The sequence below is a fragment of the Rhodnius prolixus genome, unplaced genomic scaffold (assembly GCF_049639745.1).
Source record: "Rhodnius prolixus isolate KJV_2025 unplaced genomic scaffold, Rpr scaffold_13, whole genome shotgun sequence".
NCBI classification, from domain to species: Eukaryota; Metazoa; Arthropoda; class Insecta; order Hemiptera; family Reduviidae; genus Rhodnius; species Rhodnius prolixus.
The window spans coordinates 10,309,117-10,330,306 of record NW_027411583.1 but is presented as its reverse complement, the minus strand read 5'-3'; the positions used below and the strand labels follow the sequence as shown (position 1 = coordinate 10,330,306).

Genomic DNA, 21,190 nt, shown 5'->3' with positions numbered 1-21,190 from the left:
GAAAATTAAGCAAAGGTGTAGAAGGAGATGCTGTGCGCAAATTAACTGTACAATTAATAGGAAACAACGATAGATGTCAAAAATTTGTTAAAATTATTTACTAAATCTATGAAGTCTATTTAGAAAGACATTATAAACATTGATTTAGAAACAAGGTTAATTATAATAAAGGATAAGTAAGTCTGTAAAAAGCGTGTTTATGATTATCTTTGAATTAGTAATTATTTGAAAAATATATAATCTAGTTTGGTCAATTAAAACAGTTTAAAGCACAGAGCGGATTTATGCAAATAGCCTCGTCAATAAGCTGCAGAAAGTTTACTACAGAAATGGTAATTATTTTTTGAATTACACAAAAATAGTGAAAAAGTTTAGCAAAATAAAAAATTTATAATAATAAAAAATATCAGCGATCGTGCAAGCGAAAAACACAAATCAATTGACGTCCATTTGAAAAAACGTGCTTGTTGGAACAAATCTAGTAAGAAGCATGCCGTATATTAAAATTAAAAAGAAATCTTAGCTATAATATTAAGTCTAACACTATATTTACATGGTTTTATCTCAGTAAAATAATTAAAGCTTACTTTTGTACCTATCTAAAATAATCATAAATAAAAAAAATGAAATAAATAATTTTGTTTTTCTTTCAAAATCATCAAATTTTAAAAGCTACATCCGTAAAGCCATATTAAAATAATATTAAATGCTAAAAGTGAGCACCTAGCACGCTCTACTGCATGATTTTTAACATTAAACAACACTGTACGTCCATTTGTTGCTTGAATTGGTCTAATATTGAATGTTAAAGGTCCATGTGCTCCGTATATGCAGTGGAACTGTTGAAGCTATAAAAAGAAAATAACAAAAATCTTTCAGTTTTGTTATAATTGAAACAAAAACAACAATAAAATCTGATTTGAAAGAATCAACATCATTTTTCTTTGAAGAGGCATTGAGATCGTAGGAGTTAGGCAGCTTTGCGGTCAGGCCGAGAATGTAATGAGAGAATTTATATCAAAAGCAAGAGATCACAGGCACGAATTAAGAAGTAGGGAAGAAAAATTGAGGAGAGACGCCCTTGGTTCAGATGATAACTTCCTGAGAGAAGAGAAAAGAGAATTTTCCTTTCTCTTACTGTTAGCAAGAAGAAATATTCAATTAAGATCAATTTTTAGAATTAAGTTCCCACAGAAAATATATTAGTATTTTGTATTAAAGAATTTTAACAACATTCTTAAATCTGTTCAATAGTGCATTTAGAAAACAGTACAAGGTTACACAAAAACAAATCTATGGATTAGGGCGTCTTCCTGTCTTATCTTTATTACTTATTTATAACTTACTTATTACTTATCATAAGGATAAGATCTAAAGATGACCTAGTGCCTATGTCGAAAGCTCGCACGAATTCAAATACAAAAATGATGACAGAAACTGGCAATAATACAAATTGAAGTACCTTTTTTAATTAAAAATTGTTAATTTGCAAGAAAATTTAATTACGTGAACTCAAGTAAAAGAAAATCATGTATTAGTATCAGATTATTTTTGATCATGTAAGTAAAATCAAGAAAGAACTGTGTTGAAACTATGTGTTTATAAAGCCTCTCAACACATCAAAATTATTCTATGGTCCCGAAAATTAGCTGACCAACCCCAGGTTAAGAAACACTACTTTTAGATTAAGAACAAGCTGGTCACAGCAGATTCGAGTCCCAGCTGCCTGTGCTCAGTTTTCGAATGAACAAAAAAAAAAAAAATATCTCTTTATAACTTTAAAACATTTTGAGGAAAAAAAAACAAAACACTAACCTGTTCTTCAGATATCCCTACAGGTTTTTTAAAATCAATCCATGTAACCACTTCCGAACAGGGCGGTGTAGTCAATGAGCCGTTGTAAACAAAATATTGTACCCTATTGTTTGGTAACAGATGTTTTAAAGGTACCATATAAGACAGCGTGGTGCTCTCTGACATAGTTTTAACGCGCTTCACTCCATCCACTAAATATTGATAGGCACTGTTTTCTGAAGGTACAACCTGAAAAATTTTAATTATATATTAGTAATAATCAGCACGGATCGGATAATTGAAACTAAAAGTTAAGGTAGTTTCAGTTAGGCGCTACGGTAGCCGAGCAGTTATAGGTAGGATCGCAAAGCTAAGATGTATTGCGGTACTAGTCTAGTCCTTGGATTTTTTTTAATGACTGTTGAGAATTTAATAGCAAAGATGTTTTCTAGTCGCCCTTTGAATTTGCTAGATGGACGTAAAACTCGCCCAAAATCCTAGGCATTACTTTGCTTTAATTTAGAATCTGGCTAGTAAGGGTTAGGAAGAACAAATTCTGCATGGTCATATCATAACCATAGAAGAGACGAGGCAAGGTTCCTGAAACTTTCACAGTGGAGCTTTGTTATATGTGGGATTTAATGGGATCACTCTAGATACTTGCAGCTGGCACATTAAAGGTATCTCCCAGAAAAAACCTACCAATCAAATTTCCCGGGGAAAAATGTTTCGAAAAACAGCATAGATTTACATTTTTGTACTTTTAAAAACTGGAAAAACTACACAGAAATGTAATAATTCCGGTAGAACGATTCTGACCAAAACCTTATTATGGCCATCCTCTAATGGTTACTAAACAAAATATCAAATTTCAAATACCTGTGATTTTTCAATTTCATGTTACGGTAGGATACATACACCCGCACTTGAAGGGCGGGTTTCGTGGAGTGATTATAAGGTCAAACTAGTAAGTAGGTGATCCCCAATTCGAGTCACTAATTTTGATTTAGCCGGTAAAACGTCTACCTGAACGTAAATCTTAGAAACACTAACGCATCAAACTGTATTATTCATATTACAGAATTAAAAAGGAACATTTCATCTTTACCATTGGTAAAATATGAGCTTCCGCCTACCACCCACGACGGTATCCAATTTGGTAGTTGACGCTAAGCCCCGTCGGAAATTATGAACGATTCATTTTACTTTTTAATTATTCCTTTATACACACCCAGGCCTATTTGTAAAACCACTTTTTCCTAATTAGGGGCCCCTTAAAACAGATGTTTCCCGTGAAATCTCGAAAGTAGAAAATCTACAGGCTTTCATTTTACAATTGAAGAGTAAGATAAATAAATATTTCGAGGCTGCCAACCTTCTTCAATGAATCTTTTTTTGAATGAATGAATTCATTCTTTATGAATCTTTCAATGAATCTTATTCAAAAAATGCGTAAGATAGTCTAAAAAAAATCAAGAAAAAAGTAATTCTTATTTTATTAATAAAAAAAAATTGATTAGAGAAAATGAAAATGCTACAATACTATAATCTATATTATGTATTTCTAAAATCGATCAATTTTCATACCTTAAAGAATACTGCCAACACTAATAGTCCATCTTTGTGCTTCAATGCTTCTTGAAATGTACCATAACTCCTTTTGAAATATACTTGATGTAGTTCCATTGAGTAACTGTTACAACAGAGAAATAAAGAATTTAACAATTTAAAGTCATTTTTACCAACAACCGTGACAAATTAGATGGGAACTTGACAACCACACAATCACCTGATTGTAGAACTAAGAAGGATTGATTCCAAGCGACTCCAATCACGGGAAAGGAACGAAACGTTTGCTCAAAGAACGTTCCCATTAAAAGCTGGCAATAGACTGGCCATCTTGTGATCAAGAAAAACGCTACTTGACAGCAACACAATTAGAAAACAAATTCCACAACAACGACGGATCGCTTCGACATTACTCCTCTGCAGCACAAACAGTTTCATTTACTACTCCTGAAATCTCTTCTATAATAAAATCACTCCCCAAAAAATAGTTTACAGGAGACGACCAAATCCTGAACACCCTACTAAAAAAAACCTACCAGCAAAATAATTGTTTTCCTAAGGGGATTTTTTTCAAGGCATAGCTCCGTTGGGGATATCTCCCCCCAAAAGCTAGAAAAATGCAATAATAATCGTATACCATAAAGTTGGAAAGCTGAAAAGAGATCCCAACAACTGTCGGGAAATCAGAGTCTCTCAAAAACTCTTAGTCTAAACTTAACAGAATCAAACACAACTTAACACCACACCAATTCGGACTTAGACAAAAACACTCGACAGTAAACCAATTTAAACCTACTTCAAGTACAAAAAGTTCACAGCAGCTTTATTTTTTTTAAGTAGCTTCAGCCTTCGACATTGTTTGGCACTCTGGACTACTTTACAAACTTAGAAATCTTATTCATATTACAGAATCAAGACTTAATCACCACTGCGTACAACACATACTAAGCGACAGATTCTCACCCAAGTGGCAATCATGAACCCCCTCTATTCTTTAATCTACATATCGTCGCCTAAGAAGTGATACCTCGTAACTAGAAAATATCAACTTTACAGGAGAAGGAAAAAAACAGGATATAAAATTCATTTTAAGGCATACAGCAATTCTTCTTTCAATATTAACTATTAGTGTGACTGTCGTCTTGAAAGTGCATGATTGAAAAGAAATTTTTTTTCAACATTTATTTCTTTTTTCAACATTTATATATAAAAATGTAATTTTCGTTGAAATTTTAGTTACGAGGTATCACTTCTTAGGCGACGATATATTGCTCAGACATCCCAGAGCTTTCTTCAACGACTTTTGCTACGAACGCGGACGATGCAATAATAGCAACCTCCAACAAAGTCATTAACCAATACGATACAAACATCTGAAGACGTAGTATCAAACTGGTTCTAAGGATTAAGCTAAAGCTGAATCCTTCTAAAACATAAGAAACCATTTTTTTTTTTTTCGGAGGTTCCGGAAAAAAAAAGACTCAAGGAGTGCGCTATCTTGGCGCAATCGACTGAAACAGATATACCCATTAATTAGCAGTAATACACCTGCACTGTACTGCTGAATAAGACACTCCTTCCTAGACCTCTTTTAGCATCCAGCCTGTCCAGTCTGGATTACAGCTAGCTACACCAAACGAAAAGGCTACAGATTTTTCAAAATAAAATACGACTACTAATTGCACCGAACGCCTCCATGGTTTACTAGGGACACACAAATAAACAGAGGAACTCGACATTCAATGCCATTCACACTCACATGACTAACAGACAACTTCTTCCTCACCATGCATACAATGCTATCCACAACTCACAACCTTGACTAACCTACTTTGCAGACTGAAATCAAGAATGTATTAAGAAGAATGGAACTCCATTTTATAATATGCATCACTATGTACAAAACTCTTAGTGTATTTAATATTTAATTTAATAACATTTTAACAGGGAAGGGATTAGCTATGAGGTTAGCATACTGGACTCCCACGCGGAGGTCCCGGGTTCGAATCCAGCAGCTGACTCTTAGATTTTCTCTTCCTAGGAGCTTCTTACAGCTCACTGTCCGGTGATGGACAGTGTTGTCTGTAACGAGAGAACACTGTCCGGAGGCCGGCAGTGCACTGAAAAAAACTCCGGGCGCCAATAACCTAAGATGCTGACGCGCCCTAAATCATTAAAAAAAAAATAAATAACATTTTAACAACAAAAATAGTTACAATTTTAAATTACCTTTTGTGATTGATTTGCCCCTCGCTACCTACTGAGTTATTTCTTCCCCAATGGAAATGTAACTGCTCGAACTTGTAGACATCGTCTAACGGTCCACCGGTCAGCAGTACCGGCCGTGTACTGTTCAATCTCAGCTCAACTGAAAAGAAAATGTAAAATTAAGTCGTTAGATGCTAAAACCCAAACCTCTAAATCATCACAATTACCATCTTCAGCTCGAAGATTATCCTTGAAATTTGGAATACCAGAATTTATTTTAATTTCCATTAAGTTTATATAAAAAAAAACCAAAACAAATCTATTAACTTAAGCCTGGTGTTTTCCAACAACCTATATTCATTTTTTTCTTTAGTTTTTAAGCATTGCAAAATCATCTTTCGGTAGTTAGGTTAGAGTTAATTTAGACATTAATCGCTTAAAATAGTAACTAAACTAGATTTAACAAAATCTAGATTATCCGCTCGTGACGATTACTCATTTAACTACCTTTATTCTACTTCTACTTATCGTAGCTTTTACCAAGATTATTCATTTACCTCATCCACAGCATCACACTACGACTACCATCACACATTCCTGATTATCAATGTTGACCAAAATCTTAATAAGTACGTGGGGAGAAGCTATGCAAATAGAATAGCAAGATTTTTGGAAGGGATTAAGACAACCGTAAAAGAAATATCTCCAGTAAAAATTAAATTTTTAAAAAAAGAGAAGTTAACTCAATCGCAATATTTGGCTATTTATAGTTACCAGTATGTCCATTATTCTTAAGAGTTGCGGACCAAGGAAGATCCCAGGCTCCGTTGAATTTCAATGGCGGAAGTGATACTCTGGTCACCGCTTTTTCATCAATATCGATGGGCGATTGTAATTTCCCATCACACTGTTTATATTCAGAGCTCCAATTCTCTGGTGCTGCAAGTTGACACACATGTAAGTTTTTACTCTAAATTGCTTTGTTATTAATAACACTTACAAGTTTTAGAATTAATTAATATAAGACTTACTAAGTTCTTCGTTGCCTTCATAACTGAAATCACAGTCAACTGAAGTTCCTGCAAGGAAAATAAATAGTAAAATAGACATATTCATTTAAATATTTTAATCACACATTCTTTATTTTATCTAGAATAAACAAAATACTATAATATAGGTACTATAAATAGGAGAAATAGCAATTATTGAACAATTTGTTAATGAATATGGTTTGTTTAATTCGTAAGAGAAGAGTGCTCAAGAAAACGAGAATCAAGCTAGATTGGCATAAGATAACGCCGGAGATAAGTTGCGCGATTGGTGCAAAGCATGCTAAATCGTGTGAAAGCCATTTTTAAAGCTAAAAGTGAACCACAAGTATTAATATTAATGTAAAAGATTTAAAAAATATAAATAAATAAAAGATCGGCACAATAATCGCGGCTTTAGTTACACGATATGTTAAAGAATATGATTTTGTATTTAAGTTTGAGATACTTTGTATCATCCAGCTTCCTCTGGTTGGATGTTTAATTAATGCTCCGGTATTCCCTACAGAGGGCGCTGGAACAACAGGCAATAATTGCCCGCTTTTCTTCCCTAATCACGCACTGCCCGTCTTGTTCTGAAATCATCTACCATCATTACTGGCAGACTTACATGAATAGAAAATCTTTAATGACAATTACTAATATGTACACATTTTTGTCTTTTCAATACTCTATGAAATAATCCTCAACTGATATTGCGTCAATCTTTGTTTCCTAATAATTTTTTTTTTATTCTCTGTATTGATTGATCAATCTAATTAAATTACAATGGGTCTTTTATTACAATTAATCTTTATAAATAAACTTTTTATCTAAACTAATGAATAAAATACATAGTTTTTTTTTTGTGTGTGAGATTAAAATGAGTATTGTATTTCTTACTGGTGCCAAAAGGCGACTCTAAAAGCACAGTTCAACTAACCAGCATCTTTTGAGAGACTTATTATGATCTTTAAAGGTTTTCATAAAGAATATAAAAAAAAAGTTTTGAAAATAGAAATAAACATAATAATACTTCCAAACCAGCAATAAACGAAAAGATAGACCATATTAGCGATGTTCAATGATGGCTTAAAGTAAAAGATGACCCTGAAGGCTTTGAAATGTTCTACGTAATAGATAACTGGATGATTAATAAGAGTAAAGTACTAGGAGTGTAATAAGTTTCTTTCATATGAACTGTATTTCCAGTCGTAAAATTGAGAAAACTGGTATAAAAGGTAAAAAGGTTATTGCCCATTTTAGTCTTTCGACTTTGAGTCATATTAGGCACTGTGGAACATATGTTTCACAGAAACATTGATAATAGTTTACGTTGATTTGATAAAAAATGTAATGAAAATCATTTAACTTATGCTTACTTTTGTTTTACACTACCAAAATCAGATGTTGGCGAGTCCCTCTCCAAGAGTGTTTTGGAATAGTGTGGTAGGTTTTAAAATGTTTTGTTTTGTGAACAGGTCAGTGTGGCCAATGGAAAGCTTGGGTAAAAAACAAAAATTCTGAAAATGGCAATTATCGCAAGATAGTTCCCTCCTTTTTCGGATAAAAGAATCAATTACTAAAAAAGATGCGCTACAAAATTGGTCTACAGAGAAGGGATTAGCTTAGGGGTTAGAGTATACTAAAAATTCCAAAGCGAAGATCCCGGGTTTAAATTTTGCTGCTGGCCCATAGATGTGTTCTCTTCCTAGGAGTTTCTTTCATCTCGGTAATGGAAACTATGTTCTCAGGCAACACTACAAGGTGGGGAAGGGAAGTGTTACCCTACATTGGGCTGAAGAGCTTATCGTCAAGATGGTGGGGGCAGAGTGATCAGTATAAGTTTTCTTCGGTATGGGATTAGTTGAATTCTAACACTGACTACCGTAAAGTAATCCTTCAGAGAGTTTTGACCCTTCAACATCTTGCAGTTTACTAAAGTATCACGGTCACCCTTAGCAAATACGCCTTACGTAGGATGACAAACGAGGTCATCTATCTACACAATGTTGTAGAGAATTCCCGAAGTGAAACCTCATAGGAAGATAAAAACTTAATTACGGATAATAATACTGTAAACTAACAAGTCGATAAAAGTGAAATATATGTATACGATAATTACAATTGTTACATGCACACCATACTGCTTACTTTTCACCAAGCGCGTTAATCGTAGATATATTTTTAACTAGCTTTAAAATATCTATCGTACCTTATAAAGCTACTTGTCACTCAATAACTCCTCTACGCTTAGCTTTTAATTATTAATAATTATTATTTCTATTTGTGTGAAACACTTACAAGATTATCACTTCCTTATTAAAGTACTTTTGAGGAAAACGCTATTTGTAGAACTCAATTTCTCTTTTAAATGAAACTTTTCATGAAAAAAAAAAACTTTCTGTAAAGTGATTAGTTCTTACCTTTAAAATGACATTTTAGAGGGATGCCTAATCAATCCTCTCCCTCTTAACTAATCTTCCCATGAATATCTTTCAAATAAAAGCTATAGAACCACGTATGGATGTGTGGTAATAAGAGTTTCATTTCATAAACAAATTCATGAAAATCACAAAATACAGAAAAATCGATTTAATACTGGTAGTAGTACTTCCATTTTATGGATTTTGTCCCAAACTGAATTATAAAATTTGCAAGATTTCTTTAATTTAAAATAATGGTGAAGCAGTATTTACAGAAGTTTAGATAAAATAATTTGAATAAAACTATATAACCTTCACACACAAGTGAGAATAACCTGCGGACTCTTTTTTAACAGATTCATCCCAGAATAAACCACTAATAGTGGTTCTAACCAAATCGTTTTTTTTTGTGGTTAACGTTTCAAACATACGACGTCCTTCACCGATATTAATGTTTATAACCTAACTGCGATTGTTTATAGATAGTATATTTATAACCAATAAAATCTCACGATAAATTTTTACAACCGAAATTGAAGCAAATACAAATTGCTTGAAACAATTTAGGCGAAAGAAAGAACTACAGAAAAATCATAAAATTTATTCAGCAAAATAGTATTTTCGCTGAACCGTTTTTCTTCAGATTTGGAAATTTTACTTATGTACATATGGAATACCTACTAGTACTATATAATAAAGATAATCAGGACGTACATTATACTTAAATGAAACTTTAGAGGGAAGTATAACGCCACTATCCCTCTAAAAACGGCATCTTTAAAAAAACTTATTTACTGGAAAAAATGTTGCGAAAAAAGTTATTGATCTAATTGTAAAAGTAAAAAATCGATTTAATAAACTAGCGATTTCGGATTCAAGATTGTGGTCATTATAGTGGCACCTAATCAATATCAAATTTGAACTTAGGGCGTTTTACAATTTTTGAGTTGCATATATCAGTCAAATACAGACCAATTTGTAATTGCTTCTTCTTACCCAACCGACCTCCCAGATTATCTCATCAAGAGTAAGAGAATACCACAATTATGGAGTAAATTTGTTTTTTTAAGTACACTTAAAAGTTGTAAAATTGTTGACATCGCTAATCGACAACTAGATTATCTATCGATTTATTTACCACCATTAACTAATCAAACATGAGTTTGTATTTTCCGTAAATATGTTGCAAATATTGACGTTGCAACTAACTGAAATTGAACTTCAACTGCATTCTGCATTCTGTCTACCACTACTTCTACAGGACTTTTTATGTTCTCTGACTAACTGCCGTTCGAGAAATATCGAATTCTCTGCAAGTCCAAGTTTCTTTCTTCATTTACATGATTGTAGTCAAAGACGACATAACAAGGGATAGTTTTTGAAGTTTGGTTTTCAGTGTACTGATAGCTGTTACTTAAATTTCAGCCGGAGTGGGAGGCGTCTTGGGCAATCATTGGAGGAGTTTCAGTACTTTGCCAGCGGCGATTCTTGGAGAAACGAGGGGCAGCACTTTCTTAAGCCAGCTAGGCTGCTAAGCAGTTTATTAACCCCTTTAATGCACAGTTTTTTTTGATAAATATCAATAAAACGATTGTTTTTCTTTGCTTTCACATTGTTATTTTCAATTCTCGATTATATTCGAGTGTGAAAAATTATAGCAGCATAAAGAACAACGCCGCTCGAATTATCTCGAGTGTGCACAGTTTGGCCAGTTTCGAGTTAACTCGAGCGTGCGCGTTAAGGGGTTAATAGACTACCTCATCTTTTGTGTAGGAGGAGTCCCTGAGATCTATTTCCAACGAGTAACGATCAAAAACCTCCAACAGTTGTCTACAACGTTTCTTAGAAAATTAGTTTCAGGGCATTCAGACGACAGATTTTAGGGTATTCATATGACAGATTTAGGGTCTCCTCAACGTGTCATTTCTCTATAATGTACAGTTTTACAATCTGGATAATTGAAGTAATAATTAAATATTTTACAAAATTCTGAGTTTGACTTTCTATAATAAAATGTTCTTAATTTAACCGATAGCAGGAAAATATGTGACAGTTCCATTTCCGGATTCAATAATATATTTAAAAGTCAAATAAAGAAAACATTACATGCTATTTAGAGGGCATTGCCATAGATAGGTAAATATTTGTAATTTATTAATCCCCCAATTTTACGAAGTATTTAGCACAGATCGATCTATTTATTATATACCCAATATTTAGAGTGTCTGAATAGATGAATAGATAAATTTTTATGTGTTTTTCCAAAACTAGAGCATAGATAGCCGACTCCAGCACATCTGAGTTGAACACTCACACGACTTACTCTTGCCGTACTTTAAGTGACGTAATTTTCTAGAAATAGTTTGTGCAAAAAAGATATCGTTAAAAACCACAAAATTTATTCTTATTAGTATGGAAAGGTAATATCTGTATTTCCATTGAGCAGTTGGTACAACTGTTGCTAAATAAAGCAGACCTAGATGGTCATTAACACCAACCAAGTAAATTAATTTGAATCTCTATGCAGGTGTTATTCCCCCGTAGTATCTCTTTGTAGTCTTAGCTAGTCTCTGCCGTATTCAGCATTCTTTGTACAGCGGATTAGGCGGACAACAAATAATTGAATAAAACCATCACGGTCCCCCATACTGGGAAGGTAATGATATTTTTATTGTGACGCGCAGTCTCACATCCACGGTAAGCATTAGTCTTCACTCAAGGACCAGGCTCTGTCCGCTTAGTTAAAGACATGGAAATAAAAATATGGACTGATTTAAAGGGAACCCACATGGCTTGGAGAACGTGCATTCTGAACGTGCAGAAAGAACTGCACTGACATACCTACCATCTGCATAGTCCATTGTTTCTTTACTTCCCTTTGGTTAATGGAACAGCAATCGGCCAACCGGAAGTACTACTTAACGGAGTAAAATTTTTCATTTCTTTTAGAATTTCCTTAATAAACAGCCCACCATCGTAATCATGCAGCTGATATGTTCTTTTTGTAAAATAAATAATAAAATACTACTTGTAAGTAGATCATTTACCTGTACAACATTTATGAATGGGTTACCTATATTCATTACTTATGAACGGAACTGGTTCAATATGATTGTCATTCCTACGACATTCTCGTTATCGATTTATAAATCTTTCATTACAACCAACACTGGCGGCATTGTTTATGTTAGCGAAGTTTCACTTCCTCTATTACTGATGGAGCCAAACATTCGAAAGTGTTTCATTCCGGAAATAAATCCTTTTTGTCTATTTTAAAAAGTTACATATCTTCTTTACAGATTTTTTCAAAATTTGGAATAAGCTATTCTATCATTATAACCTGAAAAAGTGTTAAGTCGGAGTTACTACCACTGGAGAGATCTTTTTAAAGAATGATTATAGTTGCGGTCCCCAAACCATCCTCAATAACAATTTTTTTGAGAAAGCGTTTTGAATAAAATAGGAAGGTATTTGTACGTAAATAGCAAAATTAAACTGCGATTTCAGTACTTCCTTTTAAGAGGAGCAAGAAAAATAAACTGCGATTACAGTACTTCTCCCTAAAAGGCAAAGATTTTGAATCGAATTCATTGATGTAAATCGGTTCACTCATTGATAATTTTAACGATTGCAGTACTTCCTCTTAGTAGGTGTAAGAGCATGATGGCACCTCACAGCCACGTAGACGATTATTAATCACTTCTTCGTGCTAAATTTTATCAAAATCGGACTAAGCTTTGTAGAAATATTGGTAATAATAGTTTTAGAAAGGGCCTTATTTGGGTGGGGCAAACTTCCCTCCTTATGAGGCATAGCGTCGAGACTTTTAAAGTGTAAATCTGTACTAAATTTCGATTCGAATGACACTGCATTCATGAAAATCGGTTCACGTGTCGATAATTTGAAACGATTGCTATACTTCCCCTTAACAAGTGTAAGAGCAGATCGTCGCTTAATTGTTACGTAGGGGAGCCCTAACTCTATCATCCTACCAAATTCTATCAAAATCGGGCCAAGATTTACAGAGTTATTAGTAATAATAATTTTGGAGGGGGCCTTACATAAAGGGGGCTAACTCCTCTCCCATTCGATGTACAGCGCCGAGACCCCCAAAAGGCACATCTACATAAAATTCCAAATCGAATGACACCTCATTCATGAAAATCGGTTCACGCGTTTAGGCGCTACGTTGTTTACAAAAAAGGTAACAACAAGAACAACAAGAAGAACAAGAACAAGAACATTTTTTGAAAAAGCTGTTTTTGCTCATTTTTGGCAAAATTTTTCTCGAAACCTATTAGATCTGGGTGGTTGCAAAAAAATTACAGTTATAAAGGAGGGTTTGGAGTAAGATTTAAAGAAAATTTGGGAATTTTATCTTTTATAGAAAAATAGAAAAAAATTGTCAAAGTTGGGTGTTTTTCAACGTTACGCTTTTTCGTGCAGTTTTTGACGATCAACCCTTATACAACTGTCCTACCGGACAGTTTTAATGTTTTGCGAAGAAGGAATATTATGTAAAGATAGTACAATTTTTTTTTTTTTTTTTAAATGCAAAAGATTTAAAAGCATTTTGGTCACTCGTTAGAAGAAAATTCAAAGGTGGGGACTACGAATACGGAGCAGATTTGAGGATTTTAATTACTATATAATCCTCTTTTTTAAGGAAAAAATACCTATTCGTGGAACCTTTTGTAGGAGGATGAATATTCCCCAATCCATCTATCAAAGTTGAAGGATGTGATCAGAAAAGCTAAAAACAGCAAGCCCCACCCCCCGGCTTAAAAACAAAAAAAATTATTAAAGCGTTATATGAACAAACAAAAGCAGTTGTACTATTGGAAAACAGTTTCGGATAGGCACAGGTTTGATGTCACAACAGAAATCTACGATATAGTTGAACTATTAAGTTGGCAATATTGGCAAATAAAAGAAACCTCAATGAGACCATTTACAAGCATTATGTCATTACTTCGAAAGAATGGAACTATATAACATTAAACTAGTAATAAAATTTCTAGCCCAATCTAATGTTTTTACTATTATTTTACTATTTTGTTTTCTAAAGAGAATAATAGAGCAATTTTCGTTTATTACTACAAATACTAATATCAGTTATACAACAATATGTCGCCTATTTTAGATGTTTAGAATGATTGTTGGTTCTTTGCATTTACTTTATTTTCCTGTTTTACTATATAGTAGGAAAGAATGCGATCTTGACGAACTGCCGGAAAGCAGAGTTCTTAAACGGAAATAGACATCTGGGAAGCCTTCCAAATCCGGAAGCGAACACCCACAACTTTCTTTTTTTCTGCAATTCTCAAGAATCTAACGTTCTTCATAACGCCAAATTCCAGAAATATATAAATATTTTATTCTTAAAACATTGAAACGTCTGTGTAAAATTGTACAGTATCAAGTAAAATGGCAGTTCAGAGGTGCCGGCCTCACTCCAGGGCAGTCCTAAAAAGGAATTTTGTTTCTCTAAAGTATGCATAGTACATATTTTTCAATATATAAATCACAGAGCCGTACATTATTCTGAAATTTTTACATTACAGTTATCTTGTCTGGATTAACTGGAAAGATGAAGCTGCCTTATTGGAGACACACTCTCGCTGGAAACTGTCACTTTATTGTTGTAGATGGTCGCAACGTCATCAGTGTACCCAAGGCAGGATTTAGATGAAAAGAGGCCCTAGGCTATTCCACTTATGGAGGCCCTTTCACCTCCCATTTTTAAGTTTGTAAATTACATGAGAGATAATAAAATACGAGGGTCGTTTGAAAAGTCCGTGCAAAGTCAGAGAGATAGCACTACTGGCGCGTATCGAGGTTATGTTTAGTTAGTAGCATCTTTTGGAAGAACACACACCAAGTTTCAGTCAGATCGGTCTATTTCTTTGTGTTTGGCATTCATTTGAATCGAGGAAGTCGAGTGATTTTCAAAAAATGGACGAAAAAGAATTTCGTGTGTTGATTAAACACTACTTTATGAAAAGCAAAACGCCTCAGGAGACTAAAGAGAAGCTTGATAAACATTATGGTGACTCTGCACCTTCGATTAGAACAGTTTATAAGTGGTTTCAAAATTTTCGGAGTGGCCATATGGGCACAAGTGACGCTGAACGTTCTGGACGCCCTGTTGAGGTTACTACTCCCAGAAATCATTGATAAAATTCATGATATGGTGATGGATGACAGAAGAGTGAAGGTGCGTGAGATTGCTAGTGCTGTGGGCATCTCGAATGAACGGGTACATAATATTTTGCATCAACATTTGGACATGACAAAGCTATCCGCAAGATGGGTGCCGCGATTGCTCACGCTTGACCAAAAACGAAATCGTGTGAAGTGTTGCAAGGACGGTTTGCAGCTGTTCCAGAAGAATCCGCAGGATTTTAAGCGTCGTTTCGTCACTGTGGATGAAACATGGATACATCACTACACTCCTGAGACCAAAGAACAATCTAAACAATGGGTTACCAAGGGGGAATCTGCGCCAAAAAAGGCGAAGACCGTTCCTTCGGCCAGAAAGATTATGGCGACTGTCTTTTGGGATTCGCAAGGAATAATCCTCATCGACTATCTGGAAAAGGGTAAAACTATTGCAGGTGCATATTATTCATCGTTATTGGACCGTTTGAAAACCGAGCTGCAAGAAAAACGCCCACGATTGGCCCACAAAAAAGTCCTTTTCCATCACGACAACGCACCAGCTCACACCTCAGCAGTTGTGGTCGCAAAATTAATGGAAATATGGTTCCAACTCGTTTCGCATCCCCCCTATTCTCCAGACTTGGCTCCCTCGGACTACTATTTGCCCCCCAATATGAAGAAATGGCTGGCGGGAAAAAGATTTTATTCAAACGAGGAGGTGATTGCAGAAACGAATGGCTATTTTTCAGACTTGGACAAATCCTATTATTCGGAAGGGGTCAACAAACTAGAGCAGCGTTGGACGAAGTGTATAAGCCTAAAAGAAGACTATGTTGAAAAATAAAAAAGGTTTACCCCAAAAAATTAAGTAGTTTTTATTTTTGCACGGACTTTTCAAACGACCCTCGTACATCACTACAGTGATACAAACAGTATTTTAGTGTTCACTGTTTTTAGAATAGTGTAATTTTAATTTTGCTAACAATTTGAATGTAGGCCCCTCTTGGATCTTGAGGCTCCAGGCTAAAGCCTAGTTAGCCTATAGGAAAATCCGGCCCTGAGTGTACCCCAAGGTAGCGAACTAAGTATGCAGGAGAAAGAGGGATTAAAACTTACAAGGACGTCGCAGAGTGAAAAGTTATTTATTTTAGAATTTGCCAGCTAAATGGAAAATTGTACAATAAGTACCTGTAAAACACCAAATCATCATCAATTCTATACACGTTTTTTGTGAACTAAGTTTTAAGACTTAGATATCATCACATTCTACATCACAAAAATAATAACCGATACGCTACCGATACAAACAGTAACAGAGATTTATTAAATATTTCACAAATTATGGCAGGAAATAATATGTAAAACACACACAGGAAGTTATCTGTATAAAGTGCCTGTTTTACGTGTTCTAAAGATTATTTCTGAATATGGGCCGCATTAAAGTCGTTTCATGGCGTAAGGTCGAACTGGTTAAACACTCAATTGATTATATATTTTTTATATGCACTTATTTATGCATCTTAATGTCGTTTTAAGTTTTTTTTTTTCTTTTTAATCAGGGATAAATCGCAATCTTGATTGTTTCATTGATTGTACTTCCTGTAAAGTTGTTATTTTATTTTAACCGATTTTTCCTTTCTCTGTCTGAAAAGGAATACCGGAACAGGTAATTAGATGTACGGATACAGTGAAACGTTTAGCCTGTATTAGTGATCAAGTTCAGGTAAGTCACCCACTCTCCAGCAGATATTTCAAGTTCATCGGCAACACTCCCCCGCGCATCCGGTAATTTCCTCTCCTTTCCGGTCTCAAAAACCTCTCTTCCTTTCTCTTTATTACCCATATTTTCTTGGCTTTATTCTTTTCTCCTATTTTGGTAACCGATTACCTATTTCTCTCACTTTATAGTTATTCGTACGTAGCCTTTTCCTCGCATAATTCTCATTGTGGAAATCCTTATATATTCTTTGATTTTTTTTTTAAAGTCGTTATATCCTTATTCAAGTTTTTAGATTTAAAAAAAATATTTTCTTCAGAGCTAGAGCAAATCGTTCACAGATTCTTTTTCTCAGCCAATTCTTTGAAAATAACCAGACATTTCTCTGTAAATTTGACATTACCCTTTATTGTGAAATCCTTTCTTAAACACCCTGTGCCAGGGACAATAAGATCTCTCTCTTACAGCCTCCTCCATCCACGAAACCAATCTCCCCCGCCCGTACATTCCAGATAAACAATGGACCTCCACCATCGTCCATCGTTCAGCAACTACACTAACACGTAATCCCTTAGGCAATATATTGAATTACAAGAAAATTGCGCAAAAAAAATAAAATAGAGCAAACTAATTTTGCATAAATACAAAATATCAAAAATAATCTTTATTCATCCATTTCACGAATCAACAATTTAGATTTGTTTACACAACTTTTTTTTAAAAAAAACTATTAAAATATGCATAATTTCTGAAAAAGAACATGAAGCTCTTTTACGTTTTACTTCCGCTTGCTGCTAATACTTTCTCTTTCGAGTCGAAATACGCAAATCGGAATTGCAACTTATTGTGAATATTGTGCTAGGTAGTTTTGAACTAATTGTTGACACAGATCATCAATACTTCCGATTTTATTGTTAATAATAAAAACGGAAGTTGGTTACAATATTGACTGTCCTGGTACTGCCTGCCATCTTAGTAAACTCGTCCCTTTGGTCAGTTATATGCCTTAATATAGATTAATAAGGATTAACTGTATAAACAAGATTCTAAAAATAAAGAATAATAGATTTATCGAACTACTAAATTCTGAATCAATTTACTGAATCGATTCTTAAATTAACGATTAATTAAAGTCTTTGGTAAGCAAAGTATTTGGCATTCTTCTCAACGGGCTTCACCCAACAGAACTGCACCATTACCTTTAAATCTACCTATACACTTGAGAGAACTGATAACGCGCAAACGTCGCGCAAGAGCTCTTTGGCATCGCACCAGATATCCCTCTCACAAAAGACTGTTTAACCAACTTACTAGAGAACTGACAACAAAACTAAGGGACTACTTTAACGACCAATTCTCTGATTATACACAATCACTCACAACTGAAGACAACTCTCTGTGGACAGCAACCAAAAGAATTCTCAAATACAAAAAAACTTCTCACCCACTAAGACGCCCGGACAATTCTTGGGCTAAATCCGACGAGGAGAGAGCCCAGTACTTTGCCGAACATCTTTCTACAGTCTTTACTCCTCATCCCGACGTACAAGACTTACAACATACTGAACATATTCTCAAAGAACTGGACATCCCTTTACAACTTTCACCTCCTCCCAAGCCATTCACTCCTAAAGACATCATGGACGTAATCAACTGTCTTCCCAAAAAGAAAAGTCCGGGCTATGATCTGATTACTGCTAACATCCTTTTACAACTCTCCAAGAAAGCAATAGTATTTCTTACTACTCTTTATAATGCTGTACTTCGAACCACTTACTTTCCTATTCTCTACAAATTCTCTTCTGTAACAATGATCCCTAAACCAAATAAACCTTCTCATATCCCAAGCTCTTACCGACCCATCAGCCTTCTACCCATCCTGGGGAAAGTCCTGGAAAAACTTCTACTACTCCGCCTCCAAACTGAAATAGCCCCTTTAAATATCATTCCTGACCATCAGTTCGGTTTTCGGAGTTGCCACTCGACTGTTCTCCAAGCACATCGAGTGGTGGATGTAATCGCTACTTCCCTTGAATTAAAGCAGTATTGCCCGGGTGTCTTCCTTGACATATCTCAAGCATTCGACAGGGTATGGCACACGGGACTGCTTTATAAACTCAAACGCCTACTGTCTTCTACCTTTTACCTCATTCTTAAGTCTTATCTCTCCGACCGTTTCTTCCAAGTCAAACAAGGTTCTTCTTCTTCTCTTATCCTTCCAATACTCGCTGGAGTTCCTCAAGGAAGCATTCTAGCCCCCTTACTTTATATTCTCTATACTGCCGACTTACCAACTAACCCGACTACAATTACTTTCACATTCGCCGACGACACTGCAATTCTTTCTCCTCATCTAGATCCTGTAATAGCATGCCGTGCCCTCCAATCACACCTCAATCTTCTAGAGCCTTGGCTGCAAAAGTGGAGAATCAAAGTGAATGAAATGAAATCTAAATACATAGTATTTACCTTAAACAAGAAAACTCTCCCTCCTCTCTCCTTCCACAATACTTCCATACCAATGACTAACCAAGTACGATATCTCGGACTACATCTTGACAAACGACTAACATGGAACCCACACACGAGACTCAAACGAACTGACCTCAATCTGAGGTATAAAATGTTGAAAAGACTACTCGACAAACGATCAAAACTGACCCTGACAAACAAACGAACACTATATACCGCTCTACTTGCCCCAATATGGACGTACGGAATACAACTTTACGGAAGCGCCAAAAAATCGAACATCAACCGACTTCAGACCTTACAATCTAAAATTCTAAGAACAATAGTTAACGCTCCCTTCTACGTCTCCAATCATACTATACACTCTGATCTCAATATTCCTCTCGTTTCTGAAATAGCCCAAACTCGATACACAAAACTCCATTCAAATCTACACGGTCACTACAACCTTCTGATTCACAACATGTCTACCACAACACTTCCTTCTAATCCTCAACGCAGACTAAAGCGGCGGTGGCCACGCGACCATCTCAACACAACGCCGACCTCCTAGGATGGTTGCTGTGTAAGCTTGCCAATCTGGCGAACTAACGGCTTCCATCACTGGATGGTCGTCGTTCACTCCAATCACGCCCTTGGTGCACATGCATGTGCGCGTATGTGTATGGATATGCATATACGTGCATGTGTATTTGTGCCATCCCTTTTCACTCATCACTTTTGCTTATTGTACTGCATACAGTTGCAAAATAAATAAACAAATTAAAAAAAAAAAAAAAAAAAAAAAAATTAAAGTCTAGAAATATTGTATGTTTGAGAAAAATTAATTACGTAAACTGTGGGAAACCGGAAATATGAGTGTTAAAACCGGATTATATTTATTTTAAAGTATCGGTTATTTACTGTTGCCTAAATATTTGTTTCCCAATGTATATGTATTTCTAAAATACTTTACTGATAACAGTTTTAAAGTAATTACTTATATTTAGAGACAAAAATTTATTTTCTAAATTACTAAAAAAACACTAAATATAAGAGAACTAATTTAATAGACAAGGTTGTAATCTACGACACCAAGAAATATATTATGTACTTTATACACCACTTTTCACCTTGCTAGTTTTACCTAACATGATTAGATAGTTCGTAGCAAATAATTACTTCGACTGATGTAACGTTAAAAATATACAAATACTAGGTATATCTACTTTCTATAACAAATTTAGAGTCTGTTAATATTTAGTATCATAGAATACTTTATGCAAGCAGAAGCTACCAGGTGACTAAAAAAAAAAATACTCGTAGAAGTCAAAAACTGTTCATGGAATCATAAATCACTTCCGCTTATGGCAGCATCAAGAGTGATAACGTAATTATTAATAGAAATGAACAAAGCGTGATTCATATTGCAGTTATCATTTATCAATGCAGTCATAAATCGTCTGAGAAATGCTGTTACGCGATTATGTGAGCTGTTATTTACTGTTCAATTTAAAAATAAAAACGTCGCGAGCTGTCAAATTCTGTCCACTTATGAGTGCAGTTAAGAAACTCATGTGCATTACAAGTTCTATAGTACAATAAGTGCATAAAGTTTAAAGAAAATCAGCTAAAAAATAAAAATCGGAATAATCCTCAGTAAGGTGGTACATCCTGTTCCGGGATACTGATCGTTACGTCACAATCACGACCCTCCCCTCTGATGGGGAGATCTAATCATCATGTTTCCACCTTCCTTTGATTCATAGCGATGGTGTTGGAAATACTTGAATGAAAATCAAAAAGGAAGGAAGGTGTGGCTTTGAAAATCGATT

The 21,190-nt window shown here is 34.8% G+C and overlaps 1 protein-coding gene across 2 annotated transcripts in view; it reads right to left on the bottom strand.

Moving 5' to 3' along the window:
• The window catches only part of LOC141447734 (carbonic anhydrase 1-like), a 48,309-nt gene that overhangs the window by 17,209 nt on the left and 9,910 nt on the right, over nucleotides 1–21,190 (bottom strand). For both annotated transcript variants that reach the window (XR_012454546.1, XR_012454545.1), the window contains exons 2-7: nucleotides 6,603–6,650; nucleotides 6,346–6,510; nucleotides 5,593–5,731; nucleotides 3,382–3,487; nucleotides 1,816–2,043; nucleotides 724–848 (exon numbers count right to left, since the gene is read on the bottom strand). The gene's annotated coding sequence lies outside the window, so the exon portion shown is untranslated. The remainder of the gene's footprint in view (nucleotides 1–723; nucleotides 849–1,815; nucleotides 2,044–3,381; nucleotides 3,488–5,592; nucleotides 5,732–6,345; nucleotides 6,511–6,602; nucleotides 6,651–21,190) is intronic.